A 25,520-nucleotide genomic window follows, 5' to 3' on the forward strand; every position below is an offset into this window, starting at 1 on the left:
CGGCACCCCATAAAGGATGCCAAACAATCTGCTAAAAACCTGTTTGAGGTGAATACAGAAAGGATTCATTCACTCCAGGAAGAATGATGAACCCTTATGACTATAGCTCCTTACCACATTGGGTGAGAAACGATAGAATATCCTTTAATATTAGCTCCGCATACACAGATTCAAGATTGGATAAATGCTGTAGACACTTTGACATTTTCAGATTCAAATCTGGTAAAAATGCTTTTGTCTAAGCGCAAGTTTGCAAGCTCCGCCAGTAGCTGACATGTTTGGATGCAGCCAGAGAATGAATCTTGTGCTTTATCCAACTAGTTGAAAGTGGTAAAACTGGTTCAGGACCAACAAAACCATTCGTTGCATCAGCTCTAGCTAACTCACCAACCCATTCATTTTCAGTAATACCAGAATGGCCGGGTATCCATAAGAAGTAAACAGCATTTGAAATGCTGAGGTCTTCAATTTGAGTTCGACATGCGATCACTAGATTCGACCGTGAATCATTCGAACTGAGTGCTTTAAAGGCTGCCTGACTGTCGGAACAAAAATAAATTCGTTTACCACAAATTCTCTGCTGAAGTGCCGATTGTACTCAACACAGAATTGCGTAGATTTCTGCTTGGAACACAGTACAGTATCTACCAAGTGAATGAGACTGCTTTAGCCTCATTTCACGACAGTAGACACCAGCACCAGCACGACCATTCAGCAGAGAACCGTCCGTATAACAAACTATGTGTTCATCAAGTTGTCGTTCCAAATAACCTGATAACCATTCCTCACGAAGAGAATAGCTCACATGGAATGTTTTGAAAAAAAAAACTGCATGTGAGAGTTAGGTCACTAGGAGCGAGTAAATACTCATCCCACGTAACCATTTGAGACCACAAGCGAGTGTTGCTAGTAGCATAGTCTAAAAGCCCTGTAAGCTTAAGACGGTATGCACAAGATAATGCTTCTTGTTTTAAAAACACGTGTAGTGGTTTAATGCACAGTAGCGCCACAGTAGCACTAGAGCAGCAGTAGGAGTTGTCGTGAAATGATTTAACTTCGACTGAACTGTCGCAACTTCTCCTTTCTGCCACCATACAAGACATCCATGTGCTAAAATTGGTCTAACAATAGTTGTGTAGATCCAATGAATATATCTGGGTTTTAGTCCCCATGATTTTCCAAAAGCTCGTCTGCATTGGCCAAAAGCCATGCAAGCTCTTTTAATTCTGAAGTCAATGTGAGCAGACCAATTCAGTTTTGAGTCAAGAATAACCCCGACGTATTTAACTTGATCGACCACAGTGACCTCTGAACCGAAGAATTGTAACGGACGAGCTCCTCTGATTATCCTACGATGAGTGAAAAGCACCATTGAAGTTTTGCCCTATTTACAGATAATCCAAGCTGACAACACCATTGCTCAACAGATCGCAAGGCTTGCTGCATTAAATCAAAGAGAGTGTTAATGCTTATACCAGTCATCAATATATGATAATCGTCGGCAAAACCATAAGTCGGAAATCCAAGGTTATTAAGTTTCCTCAACAAACCATCAGCGACTAGGTTCCATAAAAGTGGGGATAGTACACCACCTTGAGGACACCCACAGACACTTAGCTTTCTACTCTCTGCTTGCCGAAGCGATGAACAAAGAAGTCGATTGCTAAGCATTGCGTGTATCCAATTTGTGATACTTGAAGGTACGCCATGACCACGGGCTGCTTCCAGAATTGAATTGAAAGACACGTTATCAAAGGCACCTTCAATATCTAGGAAAACTCCCAAGCAAGGTTGCTTTTGTGAGAAAGCTTTTTCAATGTTGTACACAACATCATGTAACACGGTTGTAGTGGACTTTCCACGCTGGTAAGCATGTTGCATTCCATGTAGCGGATGCACGCCCAAATTAACATTCCTGATATAGTGATCGACTATGCGTTCCACTGTTTTAAGAAGAAATTGGTAGTAACATGTGATTAGGGCATATCGCACGATAGACCCTTGCGAATGTTACAAAATATAATGCTCATTTCTCGGCTCTACAACCTTCATTTACACAATAATCGATATAATCTCGTAGATTGAAGCCCAATCTACGAAATTGTGCGCAATATGCTTGAATTTCATGTTTAAAACTTGAGTAATGAGTATTATTTTTCGTAACATTCAAAAGGGCATATCGCACGATATGCCCTAATCACATGTTTGTACCGAAATGAGCTAAGACTGATAGGCCTGAAACTCTTCGCTTCCTCATAAGTGTTGCGACCGCCTTTGGGAATAAATTTGACAATAATTTCCTGCCAGGCTTTTGGAATATATCCTGTCGCAAGACTAAAAGTAAGTATTTTCTTCAAAATATGTTTGAAATGAATTATTTACGTTTCGCATTCAGCTCATCAGTGCATTAGCAGATTATGTTGATCTACTAATGCCACCTCGCGGATCAACATAATCCGCTAAGCAGACGTAAAGTCATTGCTATTTACAACGCACTTATTTTACACTAAATGTGCAATGTATATTCTGACGTGCCGAAAGTAACGAAACCAATTGACGGCAATGCTGGCCGCCAACAGATAGTAGTCATTTGTTCATACCCTTCCTGCAGTAACACTGGGAAAACTCCATCCTTTCCAGGAGAATTGTACGGAGCAAAACTCTCAACTGCCCATTTGACCGATTCAATCGTCACAACGCTTCGAGCAAGGGCCCAAGACTAACTACCTGAAATAGTCTCGGAAACAGCTGTCAGTGATGGATCCATACATCCTGGAAAGTGAGTGTTAGAAAGATAGTGAAGTACATCACCTTCTTCAGAGAAGTATTCACCATCTGAAGTTCTTAAGAAACCGACATTAAAGTCCTTAGACTTCGAAAGTAACTTATTTAATCTGCTAGCCTCGTTGAGACTAGAGACATTTGTGCAGAGGCTTTTCCAACCACTTCGCTCAGACGATCGAAGAGCATTTTTGTAAGCCCTTCGAGCCGACACGAATGCCTCCGAGCCATCTCTGCGTCGGTGGTTTCAAGCTCTTCTGCATAGTTTCCTTAGTGGACAAGCCTCTTCATATGCTGCAACTATGAGTGAGATTGTCTCGTCGACAACATTTTCCAAATCAATTTGGGTTTCAATTGTTGGTTGGTATCCGTAAAATCTAGTCGCCAAGCCCTCTTAATAGAGGTCCCAGTTTGTAGATTTGGGATTACGATATGTGACAATATCAAATTTAACGTTTGAATGATCTCAAAAAATAATGATCAGATAAGGGAGGTGCAGGTTTGTACTGCTCACAAATTCCATCATATCAGAGCCTCTCGAATTTATATCTGTGCTGCCCCAAATGACATGGTGGCACATTTATGTCACTGCCGATAACAAGTGGTAACTTTTGCTGCAGTAGGACACAACCTTTTAGAAGTCATCGCTTGCAAAGGTTGGTTATGCGGCAAATATGCCGAACAATAGACATATTTTCTGTCTATGCCATCAATAGTCATATCAACTGTGATAGCACAAATATCCCGAGTTGTGAGCTCCGATATGAGAGCAACGTCGAGAGCACTATTTGCAAGTATGCATGCTCGCGACATTTCACGTGGATTAGTCATACCGTTCTTGTTGAAGGCAACGAAGACTGGGCTTAACAACTTTCTGGAAATATCGTTCTTGAACCAAAGCGGAAGTTCTTAGATTTTATTTTAATCTTAGATCGGTTCAGCCATCTACAAGAAAAATGAATTACATTATTTTAATTACGTTCCACATATTATTCTGTAGTTCCGAAACCAGAAGTCGGATCCAAATGAAATTCAGGAACCTTGTTTGGTAGTATACGACTTTTCATATGAATATGAGTCTGTGGAAAACTGGGCTCTCCGGGCCTCGGGAATTGTTCAAAAGTTTGAGAGAATTCTGTACCTATTTTTTGTATTTATAAAAAAAGGTAAAACCGTACGAATGCAAATAATTATATACTACTTAGTTCGATACATTTAAATAGCCTATTACCCATGGCTTATATTGATGTGGAACACATCTTTATTTTTTATATAGGGGTGCAAATCAGAAACTCAGGAAAAATACACGAAGAAATGTGGTCAGGTTTTAAACACTCACAGCTCAGTCTATTGTTTATTAATTATTAATATTATTTCATCATTCGATTGGAAATATTTCTAAGTTTTGATTTGAATGTATGAAGCCACGTATTTTCAACTATATATGATTGAAATTTTGATTAGTAGCGACCAGTGTCCTATTTTGTCTGCTAAAAATCTCCGACATACCGGATTTCCCTGCCATAGACGACGGTTTTGAAGGAGTAAGCAATATATCCAAGGGAAAGCATCGCTCTGATTGGTCAATCGATGCAAAAGCGAAGTTGTTGGAAGCACGCGAATCTATAAATAGAAGAGCTAACGTTTCAGTCCTACGCGTAGCATGCTAGAGGTAGGTTGTTGCTAGACAGCAAGGCAAAAAGTGCCACAAAACGATTTGAGGCTTTAATTGGTATGCTCTGATCTTGTGTCATGCAAGCTCGGATGAAATTCCATGTTATGTCGTTTCGCCTGGGAAATTGACAACTACCCCAAGGTAAATTTTGAATACTTAAGATTAATTTCTAATTTATATAAAATGAACTCCATTGATAATGAGAAAAAGTTTATCGCTTCAACCGAAATCGCAGAATGGTAATAATGGTAGAGAAATTTAACCCTATAAAATTAAGTGCTTGCATACAAAACTTGAACACAAAGTTGGCGAAGGAAAGCTTCAATAACGAAATCCGTATCGCAAGTATGTCGTTTTCGTTTTTAAATTGCACTACACCGGTATAGCGAAAGCTGCACTGAAACCGATCTTTTTATCTATAGCACTACACTAGTCCTACACTTTTTCTGCACCGATACCACTGGTGTAGCACTCATCAAAAGTTTGGTGTAGCTCTGTGCAATGGAATTGTTTAGTTTTTTCTTGTTTGTGAATTTTGTACGATTTTTGTTTTCTATATTTCAGATATTTCAGTTGTGAGTTGAAACATACAGGTAACTTACTATTGGGTAAGAATTCGTAAAATCGTCTAAAAAATTAATGTTTATTTAATTAATTAATAATAATTAAGTGTTGATAATTTGTTTCGAAATTTCTAATTTAAAAATGCAATAATTAAAAAACGATTTGATAGATTTCAATGATCAACCTTCATGAAATTTCATGAATCAACCTTTCAATAAATGTATAATCATTGAAATCTATCAAACAATTTTTATTATTGCATTTTCAAATTCGAAATTTTTCGTGGAATATCCTTTATTTGATCATTAGAATGACTTTCTGAAAAAGAATTCTGAAGGTTGAGAAGAATGGAATTTTTCGTCAATTTTTCTATAGAGTCTTGCCATTCTTCAACAAATAAACATATTTGAATGAAACTTAATATCATAATACAACAGAACCTCGTCAAGTCTAAGCCCGCTGATAAATTTGTGGGCCAGTAATTAAATCACATCTTATGACGACAAATATGACTACCGGCATAGTGGTTTCATACGCGCCGGGTGTTGCGAAGCGCACATTTGTCAACGCTCATGAAATTTTCCAATGTAAATTTGTCAAATTTTCCAATGCAAATTTTCAATGGCACCACAAACAAATTTTTATTTTCAAATTCTTTTATTTTCCTTCGTATTTAGGATAGACACGTATTTCATCTACTAGTTGAAGGCTTTTTCAGTCGCTGAATCAGAGTGCCGTCATATTTATCTTAACTGCGTGAATGAGTGCAGTGTGTTCGCTCATTACCTTTTCCATTTAATAGATGACAAGCTTTACCAACGGAAACTTTCAAAAAGACGGCTTATTGTAACTTAAAAGTTTGTCTGAGATTCATCTCATATACGAAAACCATTAGTTAGAGTGTGATCTGCTGTTTGATAGAAGATGAAAATAAGTGCATTTGCTTCGAGTTTTCGCGTCACTTTAACAGCAGTATTGAACAGATTTTGACCATTTTTCCTGTGGTATTACTTCTTAAAGTCGAAGCAAAAATATTTTATTCTATTTTATCACAATTCGTTGACTGAAAGTCGAGTAATTGGCGTAATAATAAGGTAACTCTACTAATGTTACAAATATAATAGCCGTATTTGTTTCAATTTTTGTTGAAAAGTTTGGCAGTAAGCAACCTACACGTCGTTTATCAATGCCAGTCACATTTCATTTGTAGATTGTTTCAACCATGCTTAATGTCACTTTCCACTTTAATTCCTCTTCTTCCGTGAAGGATTTAAAGAGCATTCATCTTGAACACAATGAAGGAAGAAGACTAGTAGTGGGATCTCACTGTCGTTCCGCACTTCGCCTGAATAAACAGAGGCATGCTAAGCACCAGAACACGATAGTTCAGTGACACTTTAAACCACACAGCATAAAACTTGGAACGAGTCACACTTCGAGGGAGGTTTTACTTTGTTACTTTAAACAAGGCTCCTAATGTTCCTGTTCACCACAAGGGAATCATTACAATCGATTTCATTCGGTTCATTCGGAAATTGATTTCTGGTTATGGTTGGAAGTAATCTTTTCCACTGGAGTAAAAAAACTTACCTTGCATTTAGATAATGTTCCAGAGTTGAGTTGTGCTTTCGGGTTAGTCGGTAGTAGTTTTCTTTCTGCTAACGATTTCTAATGTAAACGTAGGTAAAAAGCACATTCTTTTCAACTTCCATCGAGTCTTTAACGAGGTAAACACTTAGAAAATCAATGATTGTTGAAGCTGGGTCAAGAAGATGCCATGTAAGTGAGTAAAGTGTAAGAAGTGAAGAACAAAAGTGTAAATAAAACTTTTTTTTTTCTTCCGTGATCAGTTTTTCCACTGCTCGTCTCGATCCGGAACTTTCTAGTGGGAAGCGTGAAACAGTCCACGAAACGTTTGTGGCTCGCTGTTAACTCGATGGTAATTATTTCCAGTGTCGGGAGAAGAGTACGCGAGTATACAAAAATAAAATACAAAATAGTCAACAGGTTTTTCTGGCGAATCGTACACAGGTACTGCAATCCTTTCCTTTCGGCAATTCGAAATGGGTAAATAAAAGTATTGACATCATTTACAGCAACTGCGACCGAGTCCAGTTCACTGCATGTTTTTATTTGGCAAACAAATTCCGAATCATATCTGGAGACGCATTGGACACATTGTAATACATAATATCAGGTGAGCTCTTAATTGATTGCCGGTATTTTGTAGATAAAACACATTAGTTCTAAGAGCTCTGTTATAGCTAATGTTTTCGAAATATTTTCTATCGCTTTCTACACATTTTCATCAACGCTGTTAGGAAAGTGCTTGGTCCAACGAGGTAAAAATATGGCAGTCGGATGGGGCCAGGTCTGGTGAGTAAGCCGCATGGTAAAACTCTTCCCTCTGGAGACTTCTCAGCATGTAGCGAATGTTTTTTGATTTGTGTCATTCATCGTGATTAATTGAAAGTACCTTTAAAGTACAAATAAAAACAACATAAGGTTTAAGTTTACGTTAGCTTAGCGATTTATGTTAAACTGCTTGGTGGCATAATAATTCGACATAAACTGTTATCCACTGACGAGTCGAAGACGAAACATGAGGAAAAAGATAAAGTTTAAGGTTCTGCTTCAAATCCTAGGAAAACTATCAATATCGAAAAATGAGAAAATAGTTCTATCTGCCATTGATTCCTGAATCGTCATGAAAGAATAAATAATTTATATAGAAAAACCTGATTTGATCCACCTAGTGGCGTAATGATGCTTTTCTCATTTCAATCATATTCTCATATACCATACTGTGGTATTCTAATCAAAATGTTTATCTTCGATATTTGAAAGAAACCAAGGGATTGTCTGTGCATCAACTAGTATAACCTGCAGAACGAAACACGAGAAAACGAAGAGAGTTCCATAATTGTAAACACTTTCGGCACCGGAGCCCGAGAACTGGTATAATCGATGTCGATTTCTATGGCCATCAACTAACATGACGTAAAAACTCTATCAGTTTTTATTCAAATTTAGAAAATCTTATATGATTTTGACATTGTACTCTAAACTACGGTGTAAATTTTTGCTGTATCCGAAAACATGCAGTAATTTTTGACAGAATCAAAAGACCTATCATTAGAACCTAAGATTAGGAATATCGGCTCTGCATTCTCTGAAAAAAAGTAAGTAAGATCCATTTTTGGGTTTATGAGTATTATCTCCCGTTGTTACTAGAAAACCAGGAATTAGAATAGCCGGAATCAGTTTGTTTGGATGCTTACTGATAATAGCTACTGATTTGTATGGTGTTTGTTTCACCGAAGGATTCTTAGTGTCAGTAGGATCCATAGTACTAGCCATGCAATGATTCTGTACACTAAGAATCGGCTGCGAAGTCTGTTGAAACAGAAAGGCCAAATTCCACAAAAGGAATGTAATGCCAAGACTTTGCTTTTTGTTTCACCGCTTTAAGTGGCGGTTTACAATATATAACACACTTCACCTTATAACTCTGCAACCGAATGTCGGATCCAGCTGAAATTCAGGAATTTCATATGGGACCACGAGACCTTTGATTTGAATCTAAGTTTGTGGAAATCGATCAAACCATCGTTGAGAAAAGTAAGTGCGATTTATGTTGGAATATATAACCACTATTTCCGGTGCTTCCGGAACCACAAACCGGGAACCAGGATCGCCGAAATCGGTTTGTTTAGCTGCTTACTGATAATAGCTACCGGTTTTGGTTTCGCCGCTTCAAGTGTCGGTGTACAATATTTAATTTATTTGAGATTATTTGACACACACACATACATGCAGACATTGCGCAGCTCGACGAACTGAGTAGAATGGTATACGGCACTTGACCGGGCCAATTCTTACTAGTTGTTTTTCAAGCGCTTACATAATTTTTCTATATGAGAAAGGCAAAACTATTAATTGATTTTTTTTTAATTTCCGCTCAACGATTGCGGGGACAGCTGTTTATGCGTTTTGATAAAATAGCTGGATCTCTGGGATTAACATTGTAAATTACCCCTTAATAACTTGATTGGTTTCATTTTTTAAATTCATTTCATTCATCGAACAAAAGTATTTGTTTTGACCTAGAGCTTTGAAAAGTGATTCCTAATTATTTCTGATATCACAACGACATATTGACTTACGACCACAGGAGAAAACGTTCCTTTTTCCTACATTTAAAACAAACCAAAATGAGGTAGGGGAAAACCGGGGCAAGTCTGGACACGGTGTTACACCGAACAGCTTGAATGTCTTATAAATCAATAATTATTTCGATCTATGAATTGACTTTTTAACGCGCTTTCGTGTGACAGACCGACGTCAGTTAACTGGATGACGCTAAGTCAATTCATTCTGGCGTCAATTGTGTTTGTATCAAAATGTGTACATTTTTCACTGATTTTTTTTCAATTTCTGATTTTTTTGATATATTTGATTTCTGTGCATTGTAATGATGGTCTGGTTAATGCTTCCAAATGTTAATTTCATGCTGAATCCAGTGAGTATTGAGTGTTTTTGATTACATGAAAAATAAAATTATTATTGCGTCTCGAAAATGAACTGTCTGTATGGGGCTAAACCGGACACATAAGTTTCGACTTGAAATTCTTCTCAGATTCTTGAAACATACCTACATATTGATATCTATATTTCCATTTTACTTCTTATCACTTATTGAAAATAGATTTGCAGTAAATTTAACAAAACGTTCATTACATGTAGCGAAATAATAAAACAGCCTTCAATAAATAATCTAAAGTCAGTTTCAACATCAATTATTTGGTACTGCAGGGTTTCGAGACAATAACCAGCGAGCGAGACAATAACCCAGCGAGCGGGATTATGTCTCACAAAGCAAAGTCTTGGCCACAGTTGCAAATTGTCTGTCATGTCAAATGACCTTGACAGACTGACTAAAATTATCGCAACTGTAATCGGTACGGTCAAAGTGTCTGTTCAATGAGATACTCGATAGTTCTATGACCAAGAAAAAATATACTCAGTCAAACACAGGCGACTATTTTGTTTCTCTCCCTCATTCTCCTATTCCCTGTTGAAGTAAAAATAAATAATGAGAGTACTAACATAAACATAAATTGATAAAGTTCCTTGTTATTCGCAAAAAATCATTGGACTTCGGAGTTTACTGGTGTAAATGAATATAATTCAATGTTTATGCTGTTTGATTAATATATACCCGATCAACAGAGAATAACAGGATTCTATCGAAATTATATATGATCTTAATATTTATATCTCATTATGTTATAAATATGATTCCAAATCAGAAGCAAACATTCAGATTTAATTAAGATTATATGAAGTCCAGATATTATATTGAGGTCCGTTATATTTCAAGTAAAACTATACTGGAGAATTGAGAGAAAAAAAGAGTGCAAAACCGTTGGTCGATCATGTTTTTGACTTTCAACCCGAGAAAGGCTATGCTTCAATAAAGAGCAGTAACAACCATTTTTCCCAATTTCACATACCTGAAGATGTTTTCGAAAACAATAATTTGATATTTGAATTCGAAACGACGGCCTAAATTTTAAGTTTGAGAACGTTCCCAAGTAATTCCTACTAAAATTGTGTAAAGTTTTTATTCGAATATAAATTTTAAATGGAAAATAAACATTTTTCAAAATGATTTTGCACTTTCTCTCTTACTAACAAAGAAAGGAAGTAGCGTATCTAGTGGGGGGGGGGGGGGGGTGTGGGCACCCGCCCCGTGCGCTACGTTGTTTGGGGAGCGCAAACCAATCTTTAGGACCTTTGTTTTGCTCGCCCAAGGCATCTCTCCGGAAATGGAGTTCAACTGTTTTTTTTTTGCTCACTAAACCAACAATAGGGGCGGCAAATCTTATTTTTCCCCGGGCGCCAAATTTCGTCGGTACGCCACTGAAGAAAAGTAAGGCAAAAGCTTTAAAATTCGACTAATAAATATTGGAAAAAGTGATGTAGCATTCGACTTAGATATGATTATCACAAGCTTGGAGTCAAATGAATGCTTGAATTCTTCAATTTTATCGGGGACCGATTTTTGTTTCTGAAAACACAGAGTGATATGTGTTAAAAATTTCAAACCGTCTTCAAATGTGACGATGCAATAAACGAAAAACAAAATCTAAACTTAGCTCAATATTTTTTCGATTTATAGGTCTTTTAGTTGCAGATTGATAATAGCGACTTTAGTTTTACCGGACCCCAGGTGTACTGGAAATAGAGAAAAACAATTCTTAAAAGAAAATCGAATCGATTTATCTTTAGTTCTAGCTGTATTTTATACTATGTTGATCTGATAATTTTTAAGTAGTTCTCAATAAAAAAAATGGTAATATTACATTGAAAAATGTTCACTGGTGGCGCTGATGATATCATCATGGTCTAAGGCAAATTAAAGTAATATCGAACTAAAGTAGTTTCACAATTTTTGGATCCAAAATCAGTAAAGTCGAAATGAGTTGGTTAGGTCATCAATTAATAAGATCTACAAATTGCAGCTATCGCATGTTGCCCGTTGTCATCTACATCATTGCATGAACATTTTTACATTCATGAATCAGAAAAAAAAAACGATTTATCGCACCATAATACCTTCGATTTGAAAAGTTCAACCTATCCATATCTGATAAATTTATGCTAGTCTCATTTCGTAGTATTTTGATTACTTCCAATCCCGAACCATGAGCAGGGATTCGAAATTTGCATTGTAAAGTTTAAAGCAACCGACCCGCATTATGAGACTTTCCATTTGAATCATTTTTCTGTGAGTCAATCTAGGTAGATATCAAACAATCAAACCGAAATGAAAGTTCAATATTGATGGTTTTCAAACATTACTTGCGGGGCTTCTGGCTGCGGATATTGCAAACTTATGTGACTAATAGGCAATTGGTTGATTATCAATCATAAATACTTACTACACGAATCGATGTTACATACACTTCTTCTGATTTTTCACTGTCTTTCTAACGAATTTTTATTCTAATCTAAATTAACGAAAATCGATTTTAATCAAATATACCCGCCAATCGACACACATACAATACAGATACAGAATTCACTAGTTCAACTGAACGAGCGAACTGATTCGAATGTTATTTGAAAGTCGGTCCTTTTGGTACAAAGAGGAAAAAACTGAAAAACTATCATTCATTAGTTAATTTCCTCAGATTTTATAAGGTAGTTTGTTTCACTGAATTTAGTCATTTCCGTTCATTTACAACTATTCTTCAGTACCACAAAAAAAGCTTGCTTATAGTTCTAAAATAGCTCCTTTGTGCCGGTTGGAAGGAAACGACAAAAGAAGTGGAGAGCAATAGATTATTTTTATAGCAATATGGACTTACACTTATATGATGCCAATACATTCTTCTAACTTCAGTTGGTTTTCATGCCCCGATGCAATCGTAGCGTATGTTGTCAACTCAAATCTTCCCGGTTCGAAACCAGTCGCTTAACTGTTCATGTTTTTTTTATCGCAAATCAAATCGCCTAAAGGTATGCAATTTCATTTTACTTCGCGAAATCTATTTTTAGATTTGCACGGTGAAGCCTTTCCCCCCAAACAACGGGTATTTACAGCTGAAAAGTCGTACTAAATTTGTAACAAATATAGATATAATGTTGATATTTACATATCAAGGTTTGTAACAATTGTTATCACCTAGGTTAAATTGAGTTATAATTTTTGTTATTTTAACTATTAATAAGGCCAAGATTATGACCAATTTAGATAGAAAAAAAGAAAATAACCCCAGATACAGTTTTGTTCTCCCTTGTTGATCGGGTAGTCACATCGTAATCAAGCAGTGACAGGAGAAATGAAGATAATATCGATCGCATCGGCAATCAATGAGCGTCCTGGTGAGTGTAATATCAAGAGAATTTGAGTTATGACAGATCGGCTCTCAGACACTCAATATTTGATGATTATTAAAGCCTGGTTGGCAGCAGTCCAGTGGCATAAGCTTTCCAATCTTCATCATGCAAATTTGCTAGTTGATAGTGACATATAGCAGCTCTGGTCTTGACAAATAATCAAAGCTACGGTTTTTGGAATGATTACGTCCAAATTCCCACGCGGTTTCAATGTTCGAAGCGTTAGACCACAATTGCCATCAGCTTTAGTTTTTAGTTGTAGGTATATGATATGTAGGGCATGACACGTATGCTCTGAAATTTTTTGTCGTGAATACGACTTACTTTACTATGGGGCGTCTTTTCAAAATGTACCCTCTGAGAGAGTGATAGGTTTTTGATCGTGAATATCTCTTGTTGTATTTAACGAATCAACATAATTTTGCTACATGCCATCGGAAATATTATCACAATTTTATGATAAAATTTTCAGTTGTGTGACATAATCTCAAATAATTCAAAATTAAACTTTTCTAAAATGTTTGGTATAAACGAGTATCAAAGAGGATAATTCATAAGGCGCGTTTGCTTTTCTCGTATTTTTAAAGCTCATAGCTCAATGATCTGTGAAAAGATTAAAATAATCTAACTACCAATAGAATCGAAATTTTTCAACTTAAACGTGACAGTTCGGCTGTAAAGTTCGTATCGTTTAATAGAAACACACATTTTTTTGCCAAAATTCGTTTTTATTATTCAACATAATTGCCATCAGAGGCGCTACAGCGATTATAGCGATCTTCCAACTTTTCGATACCATTTATGTAGTACGATTTGTCCTTTGCCTCAAAATAGGCCTCAGTTTCAGCGATTACCTCTTCATTGCTTCTAAATATTTTACCAGCGAGCATTCTCTTGAGGTCTGAGAACAGAAAAAAGTCACTGGGGGCCAAATCTGGAGAATACGGTGGATGAGGGAGCAATTCGAAGTCCAATTCGTTCAATTTCAGCATGGTTTTTCGTTGTTGTTTTTGATCGATTGTGAGCTCACGCGGCACCCATTTTGCACAAAGCTTTCTCATATCCAAATATTTGTGAATAATATGTCCAACACGTTCCTTTGATATCTTTAGGGTGTCAGCTATCTCGATCAACTTCACTTTACGGTCATTGAAAATCATTTTGTGGATTTTTTTCACGTTTTCATCGGTAACAGCCTCTTTTGGACGTCCACTGCGTTCATCGTCTTCGGTGTTCATATGACCAGTACGAAATTTTGCAAACTACTTACGAATTGTTGCTTCGCTCGGTGCAGAGTCTGGATAACACTCATCAAGCCATTTTTTGGTATCGGCGGCACTTTTTTTCATCAAGAAGTAGTGTTTCATCAACACACGAAATTCCTTTTTTTCCATTTTTTTCACAATAACAAAAGTAGCTTCACTCAAAATGCAATATCTCACAAACTAATAATCAGACAGCTGTCAAATTTATACACGTATCTTTTGAAAGTTGGTACTAACTGAAAATGGTATGGATTTAATTCTAGTGGCGCCCTCTCATAGAAACGATACGAACTTTTCAACCGATCTGTTATAGCAACAGCATTGTACACTATTGAAAAACCTGTCTCATTTGACCCATGTCAACACCAGCCAATCAGAACGCGTTCTGAGGAAGAGAACAAAATATCAAAAATGAAATTCATAGTTCCACATTTTCCTTCTGAAAGCCAGGAATGAATCCCGTACAGTATCCTGACAGTTTCTTTCAATGAAATGCAAATCCGAAATGAAATAATCGAAATTAAAAATCTGTATGCGGCTATTTTTATAGCCGTTAGGGCCGCCCATTAGTGAAAAAGCTACAAACGAAATCACGAAAAAGAAACCTCTTAACAAAAATTGGATCAGTTTGGATTCTATCACCACTGCGAACAGATGTATTGTGTGTCGTTCGCAAAGCTAGTTTCGCTTCCGACAAGAGCAATTACGTCACAGCTGCTCAGTTTAGTGCAAATCTAGAACAGTTTGGTTAGATTTGTGCACTTTTCGCTGTGTGAAATTCATAGTAATCGAGATCAAATGAAGCCTTCTTTGTTTTTGCGAAAAATGTGAAAAAGGAGTATGCTTGCATAATTCATACAATTGATCAACTAATTAATGTTCGGAAATGTTAAGGAACATGTCAGTTGTTTTCATATTCACGACATCCAGTTATGTCTCTGACATTACCCATCCGCCTTTTTTTAGAAAAACTTCAATGCAATTGTAATCAAGCAATAAAATGCAATAAAATCTATGTTTCATCAACAGCAACACAATACATAGAATGTCAGCGTTCGGAAGAAACCCGAAGTACAAAATACAAAAGTGGTCGTCTAGTGTCGATTTTGTGTATCATCGTGGAGTGAGACTTTAGACTCAATTGACTTGAATTCGATTAATCAAGAGAGTTTTCACTACAAACAAAATTCTAAAAAATATCTGGTTCAGACAAAAACTGGCACAATATTGAACACAATAATGTTGTGTCAATGATTATGCAAAATCCAGCTTATGGTAGCAATAGACGCTTCGAATTTCGTAGCAATGGACGATGCCAGTCCAATTAATTAGACCCAATAAATCCTTTGTGCCAAACTAGATATGGGAATCGAAAAATGAAATATGTTCAACATCGATTAGATGGTTTCGGAATGTTCTCCTAAAATCTGCATTCCTTGTCAGACCTAAAATGCAAATAGCACTGAAATCTTCAAAGAAAATCTAATAAACTGAGGGGAATGGGGAAGTTTCATCTCCTTCCGAAATAAACATTCGTCCAATCTCCTGCCGTTTGCGCTCAAACATTTGTGTTCATCGTTTGGTTACTAATGCGATTAGGCTGCCAAAGCAAATCAGCCAAACAGGAATCTGGCGCAGCTTTCGACTCAATCTGGCAATCTGAACAATCCGAAGCACGCAGACATGCTCACATGTGCCCCATGGGAACGAAATGCTTTCTTTTCAAACAGACCAACTAATGTCACTTTGATTGGTTTTAACGACCACAATACCGGCGTTCCCGGCGGGACAAATCGTAACGGATCGTGGCTCCAACCAATCCAGCAGCCCGCAGTAACTCAAAATGACAATGATTTGTTCATTTAGTGGACGTCATGTGGAAGTTGAACTAGTGGTGACACCAGAAGTAGAGTTGAAGCAGGCTACACCACTCGCATCTAACAACCTTCCTCAAGCGTCTTGACCGTGCTGGTAGGACCCTTCATTATCCTCCAGGGAATGCCGCTTATCTTGTCAAAGGTCAACTGATTTTGTACTTGCATGGCTCCGTGGCACAGTGCGGCACTTTTTTCGCATTCCTTATAACGATACGTGCAGTAGGAAGACGGGAAAAAAAGGAGCGGCTAAATTAGTTTTTATTGCCACTATAATATTTTATAGTTCTTCCTATCACACCCGAAAGACAAAATGCGAAGACCATCGGATCCTTTTTCTGGTTGTCATCCAAGGGAAATCATAATTGGGAGATCTTCGCCGGTTGGACTTCGACCGGTGCTAAAATGTTGAGATGGGGCTACTGGGGGTAACCGGGCTCTATTGCAGCATGTGGCTCATGTCTTAGAGCTTGTCTGAGTAAGAACGAAGATAGTCCATCTGTATGGTTTACGACCACACTATAGAGGATATACATAGTTGGTTGGTCGGAGCTTGTCGGCAGTGGTGCACTAGAGCAAAGAAAAAAGAAATGAAAAAAGAGAATCGACTCTTCGGAGAACGAATCGGAATCATAAATTATGATTGCTTGCTATTGAAAGGGGAAGGATATCGACGACATAGCCATAATCGTTGCGGTTTTTTTGCTACTTGTCCGCCCTTAAAACTTAGGTTTAGTCTTTTTTTGAAGTGCTTTCTTCTGGATTGCAACGATTCTTCGACTTTCTCTTAAAGATTAAAGAGTCTGGATTTTACTTCAAAAATTTGATTTTTTTTGTCGAAATCTAACAGGTTCGAAGTTCGTGCTTGTTTCAACTCATCAAGATCGAAAATGCATATGTGTAGGTAACAATGATTAATCACTTCTGTCAAAAAAACAATCATCACTTCAAGCTGCTGCCACTAACCTGTTGATATCGACTCAGTATATCATATGATATAATCCTCTGTTCAGCATGTCAAGTAAACTATGAGGCTTTATGTTAATCTCGAGGAAACCAATAAAAAAAAACTCCGTTATGAGATCCAATTGCCTGTTGAGTAGTTTATCATCTATCACCAAGAACAATTCGGACATTTTCGAAACTTCACTACAACATTTGCAAACCAAACCGAAAAATTTTCGCTTTTGCTCAAGGATACGAATAAATTTTCTTAACGTTACTTTCGTCAGACTTGTTAGTTAGAGTTTATGTTAGAGATTTAGCGGTTTATGTTGAACCGCTAGGAGATATAACAGCCTACTAACAGTGCAACATAAATAACTTAGCTAAATTTCTGCTATTTGCAGGATTGACTTGCTTCGATTTACATGTTTGACAAAACAATTGTTTTGTACCATTTTGAATTAATTGCACCTTTATTCGAATCGTTGTAATTTGGAATCTGTTATTGGCGAAATTACTCTTTTGAAATGTGCTGTAAGAAATCGATTCAACACTCTAAACATCCACCAGTATGAAGTGACCGTTTTTTATGCTAACATGAAAAAAATATTCAAAGTATCAATCATTACTTTCTACACATCTTGATTACCTTCTGAGTCAAACCAACGAGACATCAAATTTCCGACTTCTTCGTAGGAATCGAAGTGCTGCTGAGCCAATGCGTGGTCCATTGATGAAAACAAATGGTAGTTGAAAGGGGTGATGTCTGGAAAATACGGTGGGTGGGGTAGCAGCTTCCAGCCAAGTACATTGATTGTATCCTGAACCGGGTTTGCTTTGTGTGCAGGTGCATTGTCGTGTAACAAAATAAATTTGCCGTGTTTAAAGGCCCGTTAGGGTTGTTTTTCGATCAATTCATGGTTCGAATTGATCATTTGTTGCCTATAGCGGCTGGTATCGGCCGTTACAACAGGTTTTAGAAGCTACACCACACCTTTCTGATCCCACAAAACACAATAGAATGTTTTATTGCCGAATCGACATGGTTTTGTCATTCTCATATAGAAAGGCTATGCAATCGCTGTGAAAACCGACTTTACAACCGAGGCCCGGAGGGCCGAGTGTCATACACCATTCGTCTCAGTTCGCGAGATCACAAAATGTCTGTATGTATGTGTTTAGGTGACAAATAAAGTCACTCAATTTTCTCAAAGATGGCTAAACCGATTTTCACAAACTTAGCTTCTATTGAAAGGTCTAATGGCCTCATACAATTTTCTTGAATTTCATTTGGATCCGACTTCCGGTTCAGGAATTACAAGGCAATATGTGCAAATTTATTGAAAAATGGGCACTCTATTTTCTCGGAAATTTCTTAACCTTAGTTTGTGACAATCTAAAAAGCGAATAAAAGGTCTTAAAATTAAAAAGATCTTAAAATTAAAAAGTCTCCGAAAAGTTGATCCGACTTCCAGTTCCGGTATTACAATGCGATTAGTGAAAATTTTCAATTTCATGAATATTTTTTCAGAAGTGATGGCGAAACGAGATGTACAATTTCATAAAACCTACTGCTAAATTTATCTAGTTGGTAGATCTTGTTAGTTAGTGAATATATAAAACTACTTTGGGACTACTAGTCCCCGGTTTCCGCTTCCGAAAGCCCCGATAGTACACGGAAAAGCATGCTATCGCAAAACAACTAAAATATTAGTTGTTTTTCTGATTTTGATTGGTTAAAATTTGGTACAACTAATCGACTGTTGTTTTAACTAATCTGTCATTTTTGATTTATCGTGCTGGCAGCTTAGCAACGACACCCAACAAAGACACGCACCACAAACAAGTAATGAATCGTTTCAGTTGAGCAATGCCAAACACCCTGAGCGAACAAGGAATCGTTTCAATGAGGTGTCACTCTTGCAATTAAACAAAGACACAATCCCAGCAAAGTTACTTGTATGTATGAAAGCAAAAAAATGTCTCAGTTGTTTCAACCAATCAATCAGTTATTTGAACTTAAGACGCCAATTGCAATAAATATTTATTACTGTTATCCTCTTCGGGGGCAGCTAATCGTTCACTGTTTGAACAACTAAATTTTACTTAATGAACTGCTTATATCTTTATCACTAAACTCACAAAGGATATATAAATGCACCAAAAGATTACAATTCTCAAAAGGGAACTCACCAGAAAAATGGTCACAGGGAATTAGGAAATTTTTCCTTCACTTGCATAATGGCTCGCTGGTAAACCTAATGTTACAGATACAAATTGAAACATTGATACTGTAGGAATATCTATTTAACACGTGGAAAACTTGTTTTACAATTATATCCTTCTGCATACTTTCACTTACATAAACCGACCACTACGTAACTAACATAAGTGACGTTCATTTACCATTGAAAATTTTCAATATGAAACGCTTCTGGTGAAATGAAGAGGTTTTTTGTTCTGCGTTTTGCTGTTTTCGTTCTCCGCCAAGTGACAGCATTTGAATACAACAATTCCGGGTACCTGAATGGTTATGACAAAATCAACAGATATGTTAGTTAAATCAACAACATTTTAGTTGAAACAACCAGGGCGTGAAACAACAATTGCAATATTGTAATTTTGTGATCTGCGGGTTCTCCGTGTAGTGAAGAAGATCTCCAAAAACAGAACTCACTTCGATTTCTCAGCCACGATTCAACCGATTTTCATGAATCATGATTCAAATAAATGCTCTCATTGTCTTGAATTATACTATGTAATTTCATTCAGATCCGACTTCCGGTTCCGAAATTATAGGGCGATGAGTGTCAAAACATTCAAATCGTTATACAAAATGACGATGTAAAACTGGTACGTGCGGCTTTGCTCCGTTCGCAGTGTGCTTTGTTCATTTTCGTCTGGCGTGCAGGGTTGCCACATTTGGATTTATATTTTTCAGGTGAACAAAAATTTTAACTATTTATTGTTTTATTCAATTTGTACCTACTTGATAGCGTTATTAACAAATCATGATAACAATGCTTTTCTATAAAAAAAGCACTAATTACATTTCTCATTTAGAAAGTTTATGCAATCACTTGAAAAATTTACTAGTGAAAATTAGCTCAGAGGGCGAAGTGTTGTATATCATTCGACACAGTTCATCGAGCTGAGCAATGTATGTGTCTGTGCGTGCATGTGTGTGAGTATGTGTCAAATAGGTCAAATGCTATTGAGTTTCATCATGCTTTCATAGGGTAAAGTGTGTTTAAATTTGCACACCGTCATTTAGAGCGACGATGCAAGAAAGGGTAAAATTCTTCTAGAGTTGGCTCAAAACTGATTCAATTTGTAGGCTATATTAGTTATTTACTAAACGAACCGACCTCGGCTATACAGATTCCAAGTTCCCGGTTCCAGAAGTACAAAAAATAGTGGCCTAAAACTCTGAGACGAGACTCACTCAATTATCTCAGAAATCGATTTGATCGATTTACACAAACTTAAGCTCAAATTAAAGTTCCTATAGTATTATAGGGTAAAGTGTGTTTAATCATTTAGTGCGAGTTTAATCAATTAACTTGACATAACTGTTTACGAATTGAAAGGTTATAATAGTTTATACCCAAAGAATGTTTCTTATTGTATTCAAAATTAAAAAAAAAATTCTTCACAGAATCTTCTAGTGATATTTTTGAAAACATAAGTAATATGAGAAAGGCATCATTACACCACTAGGTGTAATAAAAAAGGTTTGTTTAGTCGATGTTGATAGTTGTTCTGCATTAACGCATGATTTTTTCCGTTTAAAATTCTAGAAAAAAATCCTTTTTCTTCGCCATAAACAATTTGTCAAACTGTTTTTCTCCATGTCTTTGAAGCAAAAGTGTTTTATTCGCTTTTGCACAAGTTTGTCATTCAATTCATGTGGTACCCATTTTCCATACTTTTGGACTTTGTAAACAGACAGTAGCTGTTTTTATTGTGCAACATTTAACATTGTTGAAATTCGATTTTGACTAGAAGTATTATTCAATATTGCTAGCAATTCGACGTCTTCAAACTTTTTGACGGTCTTTATTTCCCATTATTAAAAAAACATTATCTCTGAACCGTTTGAATTAGCTTTTACATGTTGCTTCTTAATGATCTGTTTATTACCATATGCCTCAAACTCTTTCTTTCAATGAAAACAAAAAATAATGCTTTCCGAAAGCCGTAAGACCTTTCATTTGAAACTAAGAATTTGAAATTTCATTTGATCATCATTGTAAAAATAAAAACTCCCTTTCGAAGTTCTTCAATTTTGGTTCCCGGAACCGAGAACTGGGGTTGGTTGGCCAGCAACTGACATAACTTTCAACTTCGCCTCTCTGAATGACGGTGGCTTCTGTCTACTATTTCTAGGACTTCCGGAGCCGGGAGCCAATAATCAATATCTTCTGAATCAATTTTGGTGGTCAATAACTAATAAGACGTGCACAACATAATTTTATATGGCTTTGACCTTTTGTTTAGTTTCATATGAATTTTACCTTATTTTTATTTTTTCGTTTGTACCTTGTTAGGTATAGAAAAGTCATTGCATATTGTTATACGAGTATGTGAGACCTTTCATTTGAATTTGAGTTTTTGTCGTTATGGAATGTATGTTATTCACTGCAGTCACTGTGAAAACCGAATTACAGAGTGATTGGTGTTAAAATTCTATTTTCAATCAAAAACTCACTTTTGTCTACGATGGCCTGACCGTTTTTCGTAAACTTAGGTTCAACTTGGGGACTTCTGAATATCATCTTGATCTGTCTTCCGTGATGAGTGTCCATAATTTCAAATTGTCTTATAAAGCGTACGTACCGTCTACTGATATTGACTAACATTTGGAGAAGTTTAGATGTTGATTTAGAATTTTTTCACGTTTTTCGCTTCGCTTCTTTGAAGTGATGTTATAAAATTTCAAACACACTGTACCCTATAATTACGGAACCGGAAGTCGGATCCTGAGAAAATTCAGGAAAGTGAAACTCGGTCTAACCATCGCTGAGAAAAGTTAGTGAGATCCATTTGGGAAAATACGACTACTATTTCCGATGCCTCCGGAATCGTAAAAGTCGGTCACGCCATCTTTGAGAAAAATCAGCGCAGATATTTTCATTTTTTTGCACATTTTACCCCATAACTCCGTAACCTAAAGCCTTATCCAGACAAAATTCGAAAAATTTGTATGTGATCAAAAGACCTTTCATTTGGATCTTATATTATGAAAACCGATCCCTGTAAATGACATTTTTAAACCTATCAATTTGTAATTTGTAATTCGTATTCGAATGAAATTTGATAGGATTAGATGGGGTCGTAAGACCTTTCATTTGAACCTAGGCTAGTAATAATCGGATTAGAGGTCTGTGAGAAAATCGACCGAGATGAAATTCAATAGCAGCTTATGAGGCTACAAGTCCTATAATTTAAATGTTAGTTGAGCAGAATTGGTAGAGCGGTCTCTGAGAAAATCGAATGCACTTTTCATTCATAAATCAGGATAAAATTCAATTGCACCCTAAGGGATCAAGAGACCTTCCATTTAAATTTAAGTTAGTGAAAATCGGTTCAGCCATCTCCGAGAAAATCGAGTACACATTTTTGTTACATACTTACATACAGACACCCACACACTCACAGACATACACAGACATTTGCTCAGTTCGTCGAGCTGAGTCGAATGGTGTGTGACATTCGGCCCTCCGGACTTCGGTTAAAAAGTTGGTTTTCACAATGATTTCATAAACAATGCATTCTTGCTGGTAAAAAAAACCTAAAACAAGCCAGTAAATTATTCTCGGATGCAAGTCTTATTAGCTTATAACCGAACAAACTAACTGTGATTAAACCGGTCGAACTTTGATTCAAATAAACAGCTTACTATCCCTATTGAATGCGGTTGAGTTTTATCCGTTGTCCAACGTTGTAGTTGACGACACAAGAAAGTGTGAAATTTTCAAAACAAATTGTAGAACTATTTGAATTCGTAGGCCTGTCTATTAAATTACCCTATGAACTTACTGCAACTGCGACAGTCTCCTGATTCCGGCTTCAAAAACAGTTATTCCAAATGTTCAAGATACAACTTGCATCGATTTCTCGTGAAATTGTAATGAGAAAGGTACCATTACATCACTAGGTGGATTAAAGCAGGTGGATTTTTTCTTATATAAACCAAATGACAGCGTGGACAACCTTACATAACCAAAATGTTAACAAAAACTTGTCACTTCGTCGAGCTCGTGGTGTCAAGCGTATTTCCATTGACAAGGAATGAGGGACGATTGCGATCATACCTCAAACCGCGTCTGGAGATTTTAAATTTTCTTGCAAAACTGCGGCCGGATCCATGCACGTTTTCTTCCTTTGGTGAAAAAAAGCTACAAGTGTTAACAGAACACCAGTCGAAACTGACAACGTCGTGTTTCTTATTTTTGTGTGTGTGTGTTTACATGTCATTCGCAAACGGAATAACGAACTGGTGTAAAACTCCCTATCAAAATAAAAGCCATTTTGTACTTCCTGCTGAAAGCTTAAACTAGAGGCAAACGCTTAGAGCAGAAAGCAGACTTTAGTCACAGTTGACGACAAAAAGTCGGAAATACAGCAAACATTGCTTTAGTCATGTCAGTTCCGCGTCGCTCTGTTTTCTCCATGAAGTAGGCTCCGAGCTGGAGTGTTATATCTGACAAAGCTCTTCTAATCCCATTTTTCGCTCTCGGGTGATCAGCTGGGCGATAAGATTAGACCAATACAAGGGAGGGAATTTTCCTGCAGCTAGGAGTATAGATTCAATGAAAAATGTGCTGATAAAAAACGACAGGAAAGCCTGGTGGATTTACGGTTTCGATTTCACTTTTTAAATTCGTTGCGGGTGTTTCTGGGAGAATTTCGTGAAATCAGTTCCGGAATGCTTGCTTTTTAGCTTAAGTTTTTTTTTGGCGAAGACCGAAATCCAATTGTCTACATCTTTGAAACTAAATGTATGCAGGTTTTTTTTTCAAATTCACGTAGAAAAAAGTACTTAACTGAAATTTATAATTTCTGATCGTTTCAGAATAAATACAAGTGAAGCATGTAATGTACTGGTCAAATTTTACATTGTATTCAGAGATTACATGCTAGCTTATGCAAATTTTAAAAAATCAGGTTTTTTTTCTCTCTGCGTAAGAGCTTATTTGTCACAAGTAGCAAATTTTGATCCTGTATCTCACTGAGGAAATGTAATATGTTATAAGAAGATACCTAGAAATTCAAATAGCCCAGCTTATGACGAGAACGTTCCCCATGCTGGTATAAGAGTTTTGATTGGAAGTTAATGTTTTTGACCATTCCTCTTGCGATTGGAATCGGATGTATGTGGCTTACGGAATATGTGAAAGAAAATAGTAGCAATTCCAGAAATGGATAATAAATCATCAGATCTCTCAGGCTCTAATTTGGATGAAACTTGGCACGGCATTTGTTTTGCACGGATAGAGAAATCGATTCAACGCTATACTGATTTTCCAAAGGGTATATGTATTTTGAAAAAAACAGCTTTTTCTAATAATTGTAGCTCAAACACTGTTAATTCGATTAAAATGATGTTTAGAAAAAAAGAGGGATGGGTAATGTCAGAGACATTCCTGGATGACATGGATTCGAATAAAGCTGATATGCTTTTTCCTCGCTTTCGAATATCGATAATCGCACATACTAGTGGGTTGATTGTGTGAATCAATGAAAATATAAGGCGGAACACACGAGAGCAAAATAACGAGAGATAACGATGTCATTAAAAATGCTATGTTCCAATTCATTCAAAAATCCATTGAAACTTGAAAAAACTCGTAACAAATCTTTTGTGGTTTCCTAAATTTATATTAGAAATGGATATGACATTAATTTCAATAGCTTGCTTATGGAATCCATCTAAAAAATGCAATCTATATAGCGATTTGAAATAATATTCGCAAGCCGAAAGTCGACAACTTGGATTATAAGAATTCTAAAACTATAAATTAATAATATCTCCTCGCCAATTGTAAACAAAAAGTATCTATAATTTCTTCAAAAAATTATGAGAAATGGAAAAATATTATTCACTTTTAAATAAGTATAATTAAAACGAAACAAGTCAATAATATTTTCCACCTAAATAATCAAGCTCTAGTTTACAGGGTCAGGCACTCGAAGTGTAACCAATTAAAAAGGCCATAAACTCAGTTTGGAAAATTTCTTTTACTTAATTCAAAGTACAAAATGTGTAAAAATAATACAAAATTCAGAATCAATTCACTTTTGCTCGATATGACCACCTTTTGCCTTGAGTATGGCCTTGAGACGGTCAAAAAACGAATCGCAAGCTGCCCGAATGTGACTTGCAGGTATTTTGGTCCACTCGCGAACAATAACTTTTTTCAGCACCTCGAGACTGGTGTATCTTTTAGTTCGGACTTTGCTCTCCAAAATGGCCCAAAGAAAATAATCCATTGGATTCGCATA

Source organism: Malaya genurostris, chromosome 2 (genome assembly GCF_030247185.1).
Source record: "Malaya genurostris strain Urasoe2022 chromosome 2, Malgen_1.1, whole genome shotgun sequence".
NCBI lineage: Eukaryota > Metazoa > Arthropoda > Insecta > Diptera > Culicidae > Malaya > Malaya genurostris.